The sequence below is a fragment of the Accipiter gentilis genome, chromosome 7 (assembly GCF_929443795.1).
Source record: "Accipiter gentilis chromosome 7, bAccGen1.1, whole genome shotgun sequence".
Taxonomy (NCBI): Eukaryota; Metazoa; Chordata; class Aves; order Accipitriformes; family Accipitridae; genus Astur; species Astur gentilis.
The window spans coordinates 41,669,284-41,680,407 of record NC_064886.1 but is presented as its reverse complement, the minus strand read 5'-3'; the positions used below and the strand labels follow the sequence as shown (position 1 = coordinate 41,680,407).

Genomic DNA, 11,124 nt, shown 5'->3' with positions numbered 1-11,124 from the left:
CACGTCGCACCCCTTTCTGATTGGCTATCCCACTCCCGCCGCTCTCCGGCTCCAGCCCCGGGGCCGGGCCCGCCGGGGGGGGGGGGGGGGGGAAGGTCTGAGTCTGTCGCGAAGGGACCAATCCCGGAGAAGCGCTCGTCCAATCAGCGCTCAGCACACTTGTTGCCGGGGCGCCGCGGGGAAGGTAGCAACACCGCCCTCACCCGCTTCTGCCGCCCCCTGGCGGCCGGGAGGAGCAGCGCCCCGCGGGGACGGGCGTGGGGTCCCCGCGGCCGTGGGTGCCCTGGGGGGTGGGGGGTGTCACCGGGTCTGCCCCGAGCTTGGGGTACCCTGTGGCGGCCCGGACCGCAGAGGGATGAGTGGGCCGCTGCTACTGCCCATGGCTGCCTGCACAGCCTCCTTCCTGCGCGTGGAGCAGCAGCAGCCGTCCATCCGTCTGTCCGTCCGTCCGCCCATCAGTCCGGTTGTTGTGCCTGTGCAGCCACCCATCCCCCACCCGCCCACGCCATCATCCGCCCGTCCAGCGACCCATCCCTGCCTCCATCCATCCACCTACCCATGGGTCCATCTGTCCATCCATCCATCCACCCACCTGTCCATCCGTCCATCCGTCCATCCATCCATCTACCCACCCATCTGTGCTCCCATCCATCCATCTACCTACATGTCCATCCGTCCATCCACCCATCCATTCACCCATCCACTCACCCATCCGTGCCCCATCCATCCATCTACCCACCTGTCTGTCCATCCATCCATCCATGCCTCCATTCATCCACTCACCTGCCCACCCATCCACTCATCCACCCACCCATCTGTGCCCCTATCCATCCATTTACCCACTTGTCCTTCCTTCCATCCATCTATCCACCCATCCACTCACCCATCCTTGCCCCCATCCCTCCCTCCATTCATCCACACATCCATACATCCACCCCCCCCATCCAGCAACCCATCCATGCCTCCATCCACCCTTCCACCCATCCATCTACACCTTCATCCACCCCCCCACCCATCCATCCAGGCCTCCAGCCATCTTCTATCCACTCATCCATGCCTTAAAGCAGCAACCAGCCCTCCTCTTGCCGTCTCTCCACGCACCGCATCATCCCTCCCTCCATCCTTCCCTCCTCCCGCTCACGTTCAGCCCAGCCGAGGGGCCGAAGCCGCCGGTACCCGCTGCTCTGCGGGGGGCTACAGCCCAGCTTGCGGGTCACCATGGAAACAGAGACCCCCCAAAGATGCCAGGTCTCCCCAGTCCCCCTCCCTGACCTCCTCGGGCTCAGCCCCGGGGCACCCATGGGAGCAACCCCAACCCTTAGGGTGAGGATTGCCCCCTGGGTACCCCTAGGCTGGGATGGGGGGGGCCAAGTCTCAGGGACCCCCCTGACCAACCCCTACTGGGGGCTGCAGGATCCCCCCCCCCGCCAATCCGTTAACCGAGCAGCCCCCGTGGTGCCGCCGGCACGTGCCGCGGCTCCGCCGGGCGCTCTATAAATGGCTCCGCCACGCTGCGACTCCACTTGCGTGTCTTTTGCCATCTGCTGCTGTCATTAAAAAATTAAATTTCCATCTGCTTTCACACTCCCGCCTCTCCCGCCGGCTCCTGGTGCCGCCGCTCCCCGGGAAGCATCATCGCCCCCGGCTCCTTTCCCCGGGATGCGGCCGATCCGGCGGGGCCACGAGGACGATTTGCGGGCGACGCCGAGTTCATTTTTGCCGGTGCCGTTTGCAACCGGTTTCTTCAATCTGAGCAGAGAGGTGGGGGCTGGTGGGGTGTACCCCAATTTCGACCACCCGTCGGCACAAAGTCAGCTTCAGGGTGGTGGTGACAGGGGTGGTTTTTTGGGGGGGACAACCCACCCGCCGCTCCACCGACACAGCCCGAAGGAGGCGGTGGGTGCCAAACCTGGGGGGATGCAGAGCCCCAGGGGTTTTATTCACTGGGGAGATGCCGCACGATGCCACCCCCTCCCCGGTGCTTTTAGGAAAAAAGAGAAAAAACAGTCACCGGTGTCCAAACCCACCCGTGTGATGGGTGCCCCGCGTGTCCCCGGGGAGCTCCTGGGGTGCTGGATCCGGCCAGTTTGCATCCCAGCGGCTGTGGCTCCATCCCGGTGGAGTGGGGACGGATTCCCCCTCCCCGGTCCCCGTGCTCAGCACTGGCTGCAGGGCGGTGGCCCCCCCACCCGCCGGGTCTCGCGGGACAGCATGGTCCCCGTGGGTGTGGGCGGTGTGACGATGATGGAGGGCACATGCAGGTTCTTCTCTCCTGGGGATGCCGCCGGGGTCCTGTCGTTGCCGTTCTCGCTGCTCACGCACGTCTTCAAGCCTGCAAAAATGGGGGGGGACCAAAGTGTGTGTGTGGGGAGAAGATCAGGCGTGGGGCTGCAGCATCCCCCTCCTCCCTGCCCTCCTCCGGACCCCCATGTCCAGCTCAACCCCTTACAAGCCACTAGAGAATCCACAGCCACCCCCTCCAGCAGCCAGATGAAGCCTCGCACCTCCTTCCCACCCTGGATTTTGGGGTGTCCGATAGCGGTGAATACCACAGCCCCCCCCACCCCCCCAGCTGCCTGCCCGGGGAGCAAATCGCTTTAATCTGCTTTTTTAATCAGGAGAAAAGCCCTGCGCGGCACAGGCAGCAGCCAGGGAGGTTTCAGTTCTTCCCAAGCAGGAAAATGCCCGGAGGGGACAGACACTGATATTTTTAATCTCTTTTTAATTAAGGATAAAGCCCTGCCTTACATAAGGGAGCTGGAAGAGGGGGTGGGTCTTTTATTTCATTGCAGACTCCAAGCTCATCAGAGGGGTGGAGGGATATTTTGGGGCTCTGCCCTGGATTTGGGGCAGGATGGGGACTCCCTGGCTGCCTCAGTTTCCCCTCCTCAGTCACACCATGTTGGGCTGGGGGGGGGTGTCTGTGGGACCCCCAAATCCCCCAGACTCCACACAGCCAGCCCCACTTGCAATATCCCCGACACAGGGAGTGGGCATATGGGCGCAGAGCTCATTTTTGGATCACACATCTGAAGCCATGCCTGTCACAGCCAGCATCTCATGTAGGGTTTGGGCTTGGGAAAAGCCAGGGAAGAAGCAGCTCTGCATCTTAGAGAGGGATGCTCGTTAGCTCCCATCCCTAACGACCCCAAGGATGATTAATATGAGCTGCTCAGGGGTCAGCACTGGGACGCAGAGCTAATGGGAGATGCAATATCCAGCCTTTGCCCTGCTCACCCAGTGCGGCGAGGCCAGGAGCATTAAAAGCTCCTGCTTTCCTCTCTCTGCAGACATCACTGCCGCCATCCCCAGCCTAACTCCATTAAGAAAATTAAAGCTAGGGGGAAATTCCTGGGTTGGAATATCCCTGGGGTGAAGCAGAGCAATGAAGGATGAAGGATGCTCAGGGTCAGCCAGGAGCATCCCATCCGTTCCCCAAGCATCCCATCCATGCTGGCTTTTTCCCACCTCTAAGGAAACCCCACCTGATTTCTAGAGGGATGCCATCAGCTTAGGGATGCTCCAGAGCAAAGGATGCAGGAGCAAGCCCAGGACCAGACCCTTTGGCTCTGGGGTGATGCATGAACAACAGGTCACCCGTGGGACTTGCTTAAATGCCACCAGGATGCCAAACCACACCAGTCCTGCCCACGGCAGAAATGCCTAAAGCTCCTCCGTGTACAACCATCCCCCAGATGCCTTCACAGAGCAGGAGAGACCCCAACACCCACCCCAACCTACCTTTCAGGCAGGATAACTTGAGCCCCATGTTTTCATCCTCTTAGCGGGACCCAGGTCCCCAGCCCCGCCGCTGGTCCTCGCCCCTGGTGCTGCAAAAGAGAGGCGAGGGTTGCGGGAAGCGAGAACGAACTCAATCGCTCAATAAAAGCGCGCACCTATGCGTGCGTATATATACGTGTATCTCTATAGGCGCCCGGGCATAACAGGAAGCATAGCTGCTCAGTAGCAAAAACCGCTGGTGATGTCACAGCGCTTTAGTGACTCAATCTCGGCTGCTGAGTTTTAGGAGGAACTTTTTTTGGGGGGGGGAGAAGGAGCCTGTTACCAGGTGGGGGTATTTCACCCCGGCTCGTCTGCTCCTGGAGCCGGTGCTGCAAATGTTTCTGGGTGAAGATGTTGCGAGCAGGAGGAATCAGGTTGTTGTTTATGAAGGCGACCAGTGCTTTCAGAGAAAACCCCGAGCCCACGTGCAGGAAATAAGAGGGATGCTTGGCTGCAGCATCGCACCCGGGGCTGCCTCCCTCGGGGCTGAGCCGGAGCAGCCGGGGATGCTCTGCCGGAGAGCGCGTGGTCCTGCTCCATTTGGGCATCCCCGACACCCTGAGGGCTTTCTGGTGGATGAACCCCCATGTGGGACATCGCTTTTTTTAATCAGCTGAAAATGATTCTGGGCAAAAATCCCTTATAATGGGAAATCTGCATCCCCCCTGCCCCACAGCTGCTGGGAAAAGCTTATTGGGATGAGGGTCAGTGACTCCTTTTGGCTCTTCCAAGCTCTGAGGCCCGCAGAGAGGCAAGCAAACCCTCTGCTCCCACTGCCCGACCTCCACCATGGCTTTACTCCACCTTTCCAAGCAGCCCCGGGGTGGGCCGGCAGCAGCTGGCAAGGGGAAGTGGGAACTTGCCACCACTGGTTTTAATTCTGCATTTCTTATCAAGTCCCCGCAAGCACCCCGAGCCATGACAACCCTGTGGTCGGGAAGCCGTGCCAGGGCTGGGAGCAGAGCCCCCCCCTTCCACTTTGCAGCTATCATGCTGGCTACCCAAATATCAAGAAACCTGTTTTGAGGCAAGTTCTCTGTTTTTTTGGCACCTGCTGGTAGCTCACACCGCAAAGCCACACCAGCCTCTCAGGGCTGGAGAAAGGTAGTGCTGGGGACACCCAGCCCCACGGCACAGCTGGGGGGGGGTCTCCTCTAAGAAACCGGACCCCCGTGGCCAAGCCCTTGCAGGACACAGCAGCCCCCTCCCTGCCCTGCATCCCCACCACGGCCAAACACAAGCGCTTGCTTGCGGCGCCGGGATTGACGCTTGGGTAGAGAAATCCCCCATCCCATCGGCGTTTCGGCAGAGGATTTCTGGTGGTTGGTTGTGGGGCTTCAACTTTGCTCCTCTGCCGGCACCAGGCCAAAGAAGCGTTTGCATTCCCGACGAATTCACGCTCCAAAAACTCCCAGACGCTCATCGCGAGCGTCACTAGAGCGGCGGCGCGGGGCGGGGGGGGGGATGCTCAGCCGGTGTTTGGGGCTGGGGATGCGCCAGGGAGGGCGAGTGGGGCCAAATCCGGCCGCGGTGCTCCGAGGGGATGATACTTACCCGGTCCTAGGAGCTGGAGGCACGATGCCCGCCGTTGCATCCCACCTCCACACCGTGCTTGGCCGCTCTCGGATGCAGGAGGGGAGTGGGGGTGCGAGGCTGGGTGGGGAGTTCCCACTCAGGACCAGCCGTGCCCTGGGAGGGCAGGAGGAGGTTGCAGCGAGGCGGTTTGGGTTTTTGCAAGGTTGGTTTCTAACCTGGTTAATCAGGTTAGTGGAGTCCCGGCTCCTCCCATCCATCCCCCCCTCCAGCCCCATCCAAGCCCAGCAAAGCCCTTGGGTGATGAGGAAACGCCGCTTTACTCTCACCCCGCTGCACAATCCAGCCCGGTGCTGAGAGAGGGAAGAGCAGGAATGCCCCTCGCCTGCAGCTGAAGCCCCCGGACCACCGAGCATCCCTAAAGCAGTCAGAGGGGCTACCAAGTGCCTAGAAAGGCCAGTACCAGTTTGGTATGCGGGTCCCACACCCAGCTCTGGCAGGACTTTGGCATCCCTGAGGTCCTGATGTCTAGAGAGCAGCGACGCTCCCAGCCTCTGCGAGCATCTTCACCACCTCCAGCTTCCAGAAAGGGTTTTTCCCCGCTCCTGTCTGACCTGCCAGCCCAAAACCAGGAACAGCACCAGGCAGAGGGTTTCTCGCCACCCCCAGGATGAGAGCTCCGGGTCGGGTACCACCCCGCTGTGAGGATGCCTGGGCGAAAGCTCTGCCTCCGGAGCAGCCGCCTTTGCCTGCCTTAAAAGCAGCCAGAGGCTTTTTCATGTTCACCTCCTCCACAATTAAGAGGCGAGGCCCCAAGACGGCTCCTTTTCAGACAGAGCTGAAAAGCAGCGGTTCACATCCAGGGCACCGGCGTGCAGGGAATGCCGGCTGCGCATTAAACACCCCGTGGCTGCAGGCAGGAACGAAGGGAAAGCTTTGAACTTCGCCTGGAGATCGGAGCAAACTGATCCCAGGAGCTTGGGAGGTCTCTGGCGAGATCAGAGCCCCGCACACGATACCAAGCCTTGCTGGGATGGGCATAAAGGGGAGCAGGGAGGGGAAACGGGCGGTTTTGCTCCAGTTTCTGCTGGCCTGGTCCTGCCATGTTTGGTGAAAAATCACAAATATGGAAAGGGCTGATTTCCTTCCCCATCTGGCTCCTCTGATTTATCGAAGAGCTGAGTTATTGCAAAGCTTCAAGCTCAAGAGCCGGGCAGATGGCACAGGGGAAAGGCTGCAGCCCAGCTGCAGGCACTGCTCCTGGACACAAAGGCCAGGGCAGACGTTTGCAACCTGTGGCTCCAGTTTTGCCCCAGAAAAACAGACAAATTAACCGATTCATGTGGGTTTTTTGCCTGTTCAGCTGCAAAGTCCAAGAGCTAGAGGACAAGGTCTGAGCCAGGGCCTGGCAAGCCTGGTTTTTCCGGATCCTCTCCTAACCTCAGTGCACGCAGCATCCCACGGGACCAGGGACCCCTCCCCGGCAGCCCTGCCGCTGCAGCACAAATCCAGTCTGAGCGGCAGGAATTCCCCCTCCACATTAGCTATTTTGATGCCTTTCTCCAAAACTACCTGTTTGCTGCTGTTGGGTGAGAACAAACGGCCCCAAACCCAAGAGAGCTGGAATCAGCTTGGTCTGGAGCAGCAGTCCTTTGCTAAAACCGTGAGCAACCAAAGGCAATGCCTTGCTGAGGCAGGGAGGTAAACATAAACATCAGCCTGCTAAAATAACTGTGGTTAGCTCTGCGGGCTGCAGCACTGCTCCAGCTGGTGTGGTGACACCTGATAGGAACAAACACAACATTGCACACCCCTTCCTCTCCTCCCCACAGCACGGGAAGCAAAAACACCCTTGGGCAGGTTTCCAGGGGCACTGTGAGACACTTCCCCCCCCCCCCCCCCCCGCCTCGTCTCTGGTCCACATCCCTCCCAGGAGCTCCCGATGCTTGGGGCTGTGACTTGCCGAGCATCGTGTCAGGGCAACTGGCCAAACCCTGGCAATAGCCATCTGGCCAGGGGGAGGAAGAGGATGGGTTCATAAAGCTTCCTTGGTGGGTCGGAGTCCTCTCCTGGGTGAAGGCTCGTCCCTCCAAGCCCAGGCAACCATCCTGGGCGGTCCTTTGATGTGGCCAGTGAACTGGTTTCCAGTTCTGGCCGTGGCTCTTCAGCAGCTGGGCTGTTCCTCTCCCCAGGCTCAGCACTCCCCAACCCACCGGCCCCATCCTGCCCTGGTGCGGAGGAAGGCGGAGGTGGCTGAAGGACTGCTGAGGGGGCGATGATGGAGAGCGGCCTCATAACTTTGCTGGAAGGGGACGGGCAGGGTGAGCTCACGGCTTCCCAAATGCCACAGGAACCACAGGGAGGGGGATGTATTTTGCAAACACTGGCCACAAGAAAAGCGTCGGATGAGAGCCTGGTGGAGCAGAGCCTGGAGAGGGCTGCTCTGCTGGCTCCCTTCAAAGGAGTTGCTCCTGCAAACACCAGCTGGGCTTGTTTTAGAAAAGAGGGAGGGGAAGCAGCTTTCTGGGTCACAGCGTCCCAGGATCTGCTAACGCAGGGGACACGTCACCCTGGTTCCGTGCTAACGGAGCGAGGAGGCTGCCGGCTCCAGGTCTTTTCTGACCCGTACAGGGGAAAGGACCGGTCCCAGCCTGGCTCAGAAATTGCCCTAGAAGGGGGGAGCAGGGCCATCACATGGGACTTGTGGAAGCTGGAGGTGCTGGGAGGGGAAAAGAAACGCTCCCAGCCCTGGAACCCCACGCCGGGGGAGGCTCGCAGCCATCCAGGGCAGGCGAGCGGTACCCGGAGGGGATGCCAGGCATGGGAAGGGAGGAGGATGTCACGAGGAGGCAGCTGAAGATGCAGGCTCCGGGGAAACTGGAGCAGCTCCAGCATTCCCCAAGCACAGTCTCTTGGCAGGACCGGCAGACCAAACAACCGGCAGGAACCGTGCAGGCAGAAAATACCCCCGGAGAAAATCCACCGGGCCGTGGCAGCAGCTCTCACGAGCAAGCCAGGAGCTGCTGTGGCAGGTCGGGGAGGAAGCAAAGCGGAAAGCGAGCACGTACCTGAAGCACAAAACCAGAGCGTGCCGGGCTCTCCTGCCAGACCTGCATCCAGAGCAAACCACCTCCCTGCCGGGCATGGATTCAGTGGGCGGCTGGGAGGCCGTGGCTGGGAATTGGCTTAGGGACCTGGCCGCGGCTGCTGCGCTTCTCGGCTCGACTGAGCTCCAGGTTAATCTCAGCCCAGCTTTTCCCTTTTATCCCCTGGTACAACTTCAATACATTTTTTCAATTAGGTCCATCTTTTAAGCTCCAGAGCGCATTTCTAGGAAGGGCTGCGTTATTTCTCTTGGCCCTCGTGGGTTGATGCTGCGCAGACCGGGACATGCCTGGCACTGGTCCTGCCCGCATCCAGCTAAAGTGCTGCCACGCTGCAGCCGGTGCGGCGCTGCCTGGAAGCACTCAAGGAGTTACCCGTTACCCCCAGCCCACCTACCGGGTATCTTTGAGAGCAGCGTTGTTCCCTGTCTGCCTCATCACAGCTCCGGCAGGTTGCAAAGCGCCAAGCTCACCGCACAGCCACGCAGGAGCACGGACCGCTTTCGCCTTTTGCACGGTCCCGTTATTGGAAAGCCTCACCGGCAACCTGCCTCCGTCCTCTCCCAATCCGCGTCTGCCGCCTTTCACAGGGCGACGGCTGAAAACCAAAGGGAAATAAGCTGCTAGGGTGTACTTTTGGATGAGAAGACTGGGTGAAAATGTGGTCTAAAAGTGACAGTAAAAAAAATAAATAAAAAAATAAAAAAAATCGATAAAGTCCTCAGTGGATACTTCAGCACAGTGAAATCACTGCCTGCTGCGGGAAAGCTGGTCGCAGGGCAATGGGTAAAGCAAAGGAGGAGTTTGCAGCGCAGCAGTACGACGCGTTGAGATGTTTAACTTGAGTTGGGAGTAACGGAGCCCAGGCAGGATGGGAAGGAAGCAGCTCGCCCAGCCCAGTCTGCTCGATCCGGACCAGCTCACTACAGCTCCTGCAGGCAAGGGTGGGCGACCCAGCTCCGCTCCAGGAGCCGAATTAAATCACGAACTAGAAGCACAGCTCACAAATGCATGCTGAGCGCATTTCCCCTTGAGGCCATTTTCCAAGCTGCAGTCAACCGCAAGTCCACCCCACTAACAGCCTCCTCCATTAGCATTCGCGAGCTCTTTCCGTATCGGTAATGCCCTCCACCCGAGCATCTTGAGACGTTTTACAAATAGCAGCAGCAGCAGAGTGCAAGCGATTAGGCCTCTAGCCAGGGAGCAAAGAGACCTGGGTTTGCTTCCTGCATCTGTCACTGTCACCTCTCCTCAGCGTGCGTCTCTGCCGCTTAGATAAGAAATTCTTGGGGGCAGGGGGTCATCGCTCACGGTGCATCTCTGCAGCGCCATGCAGAGCTGGGCTGGGCTCTGCACATCTGTCTGCCCCTGGCTCCAGCTGTGCCAGGTGAAGAGGTTGCAGCTCCTCCATCCTGCCAGCTGAACTGCTTGTCTGCTTCCCTCACCCACGTCAGCTCTAATGAGCTGAAACAGGTTACGCGGCAGGTCTTTGCTCGTTTTCACGCTGACATAGGCTAGGGAACATCCCATGAGCGGCTCAGCCGGCAGATGGGAGGAGGGAAGGGGGAAAAACTCCAGCGGCAGACTGCTTCACTTGCTGAATGAAGAACAAAACCAACCCAAAGTCCTTGTATACACGCAGCGATGAGCTCAGAGAGACCGTGGCACCAGTACGTTCCCTGGGAACGGTTATCTCGCTTGTGTGCATGAGCAGCTGATCAAAGACACCCCTTGGCTCTTGCCACCCATCTGCTCTTCCCACTCATGACACTGCACAAGCCAGGAGGAGCAGAGACCATTCCCGATGTGCATCTAGCCCCAACCAGCTGCTGATTCTCCAAGCAATTTTAGGGTGGTTCTCGCTTCTTGGTGAAAATAATGCCTACAGGTCCCCCAGACTCTCTGCTTCCTTCTGGCTTTCTCAAGCTGGATCTGTACATGGAGTTTTTGACCACAGCTGGAAGTGCCCTGGGCCATCAGCTGGCGGTACACCTGGGGACACCCCTCGTGGCTGTGGCTCACTCTGATCCTTAATTTCAAACTGAACAGGCACTTGAAGCAATACACACTTAAAGCTCTTCGTTCTCCCCTTGTGACTAAAGGATTCACAGCGAGTACTCACGTGGATCCAGCAAAAAGTAGCGTGCATCCTCCCACTCAGAAACCCAAGCACTTTATACTGGTATTTTCAGATACTTGCAGGGTCTGTTTATTACTGTTTTGAAATATTAGGGTTGAGAGTGGAAAAAAGAATCCCACGTGGGAATAATTTTGCATTTCCAAGTGCCTGAGGTCCTATGGATGAGGTAAAGAGCTGGGAGTTAAACATCTGGGCAGGCAAATCTCCAGATCTTGGTGAACACCAGTGGGGAACGGAATAAAAAACCGCTGCATGTAATTAATTGCTGACAAAACAACAAAAGAGTAAGACACCCATGCCCAATGCTGTCTTCCCAGCTATCAGGAGGACTCCAGCAATGGAGATGCAGACACCTTCCCCAAGATTTCTTCCCCAGCAGTTTTAAAAGGAGTTACCTTGAATTCCTCCAATGAATGCAGCTGATCCACCAGCCAGGAAACCAGCATTTGCTCCTGCAAGAAGGTTTGGTACATCAGCAGGAAAGGGGAACACAGCCTTCACTGAGCCCCGCAGTTTCCTCATTCTTTCACATGAGCCACAGTGGCTGCAGGCTGCCTTGCCTTT

General features: G+C 58.7%; 1 long non-coding RNA gene across 1 annotated transcript; it reads right to left on the bottom strand.

The window, feature by feature from the left end:
• Window positions 1-1,908: 1,908 nt before the first annotated feature.
• Window positions 1,909-6,662, bottom strand: LOC126040693 (uncharacterized). The gene is made up of 3 exons (XR_007506692.1): window positions 5,338-6,662; window positions 3,742-3,830; window positions 1,909-2,332 (listed from the first exon to the last, which is right to left on the bottom strand). It is a non-coding gene; the product is annotated as an uncharacterized LOC126040693 (long non-coding RNA).
• Window positions 6,663-11,124: the final 4,462 nt, after the last annotated feature.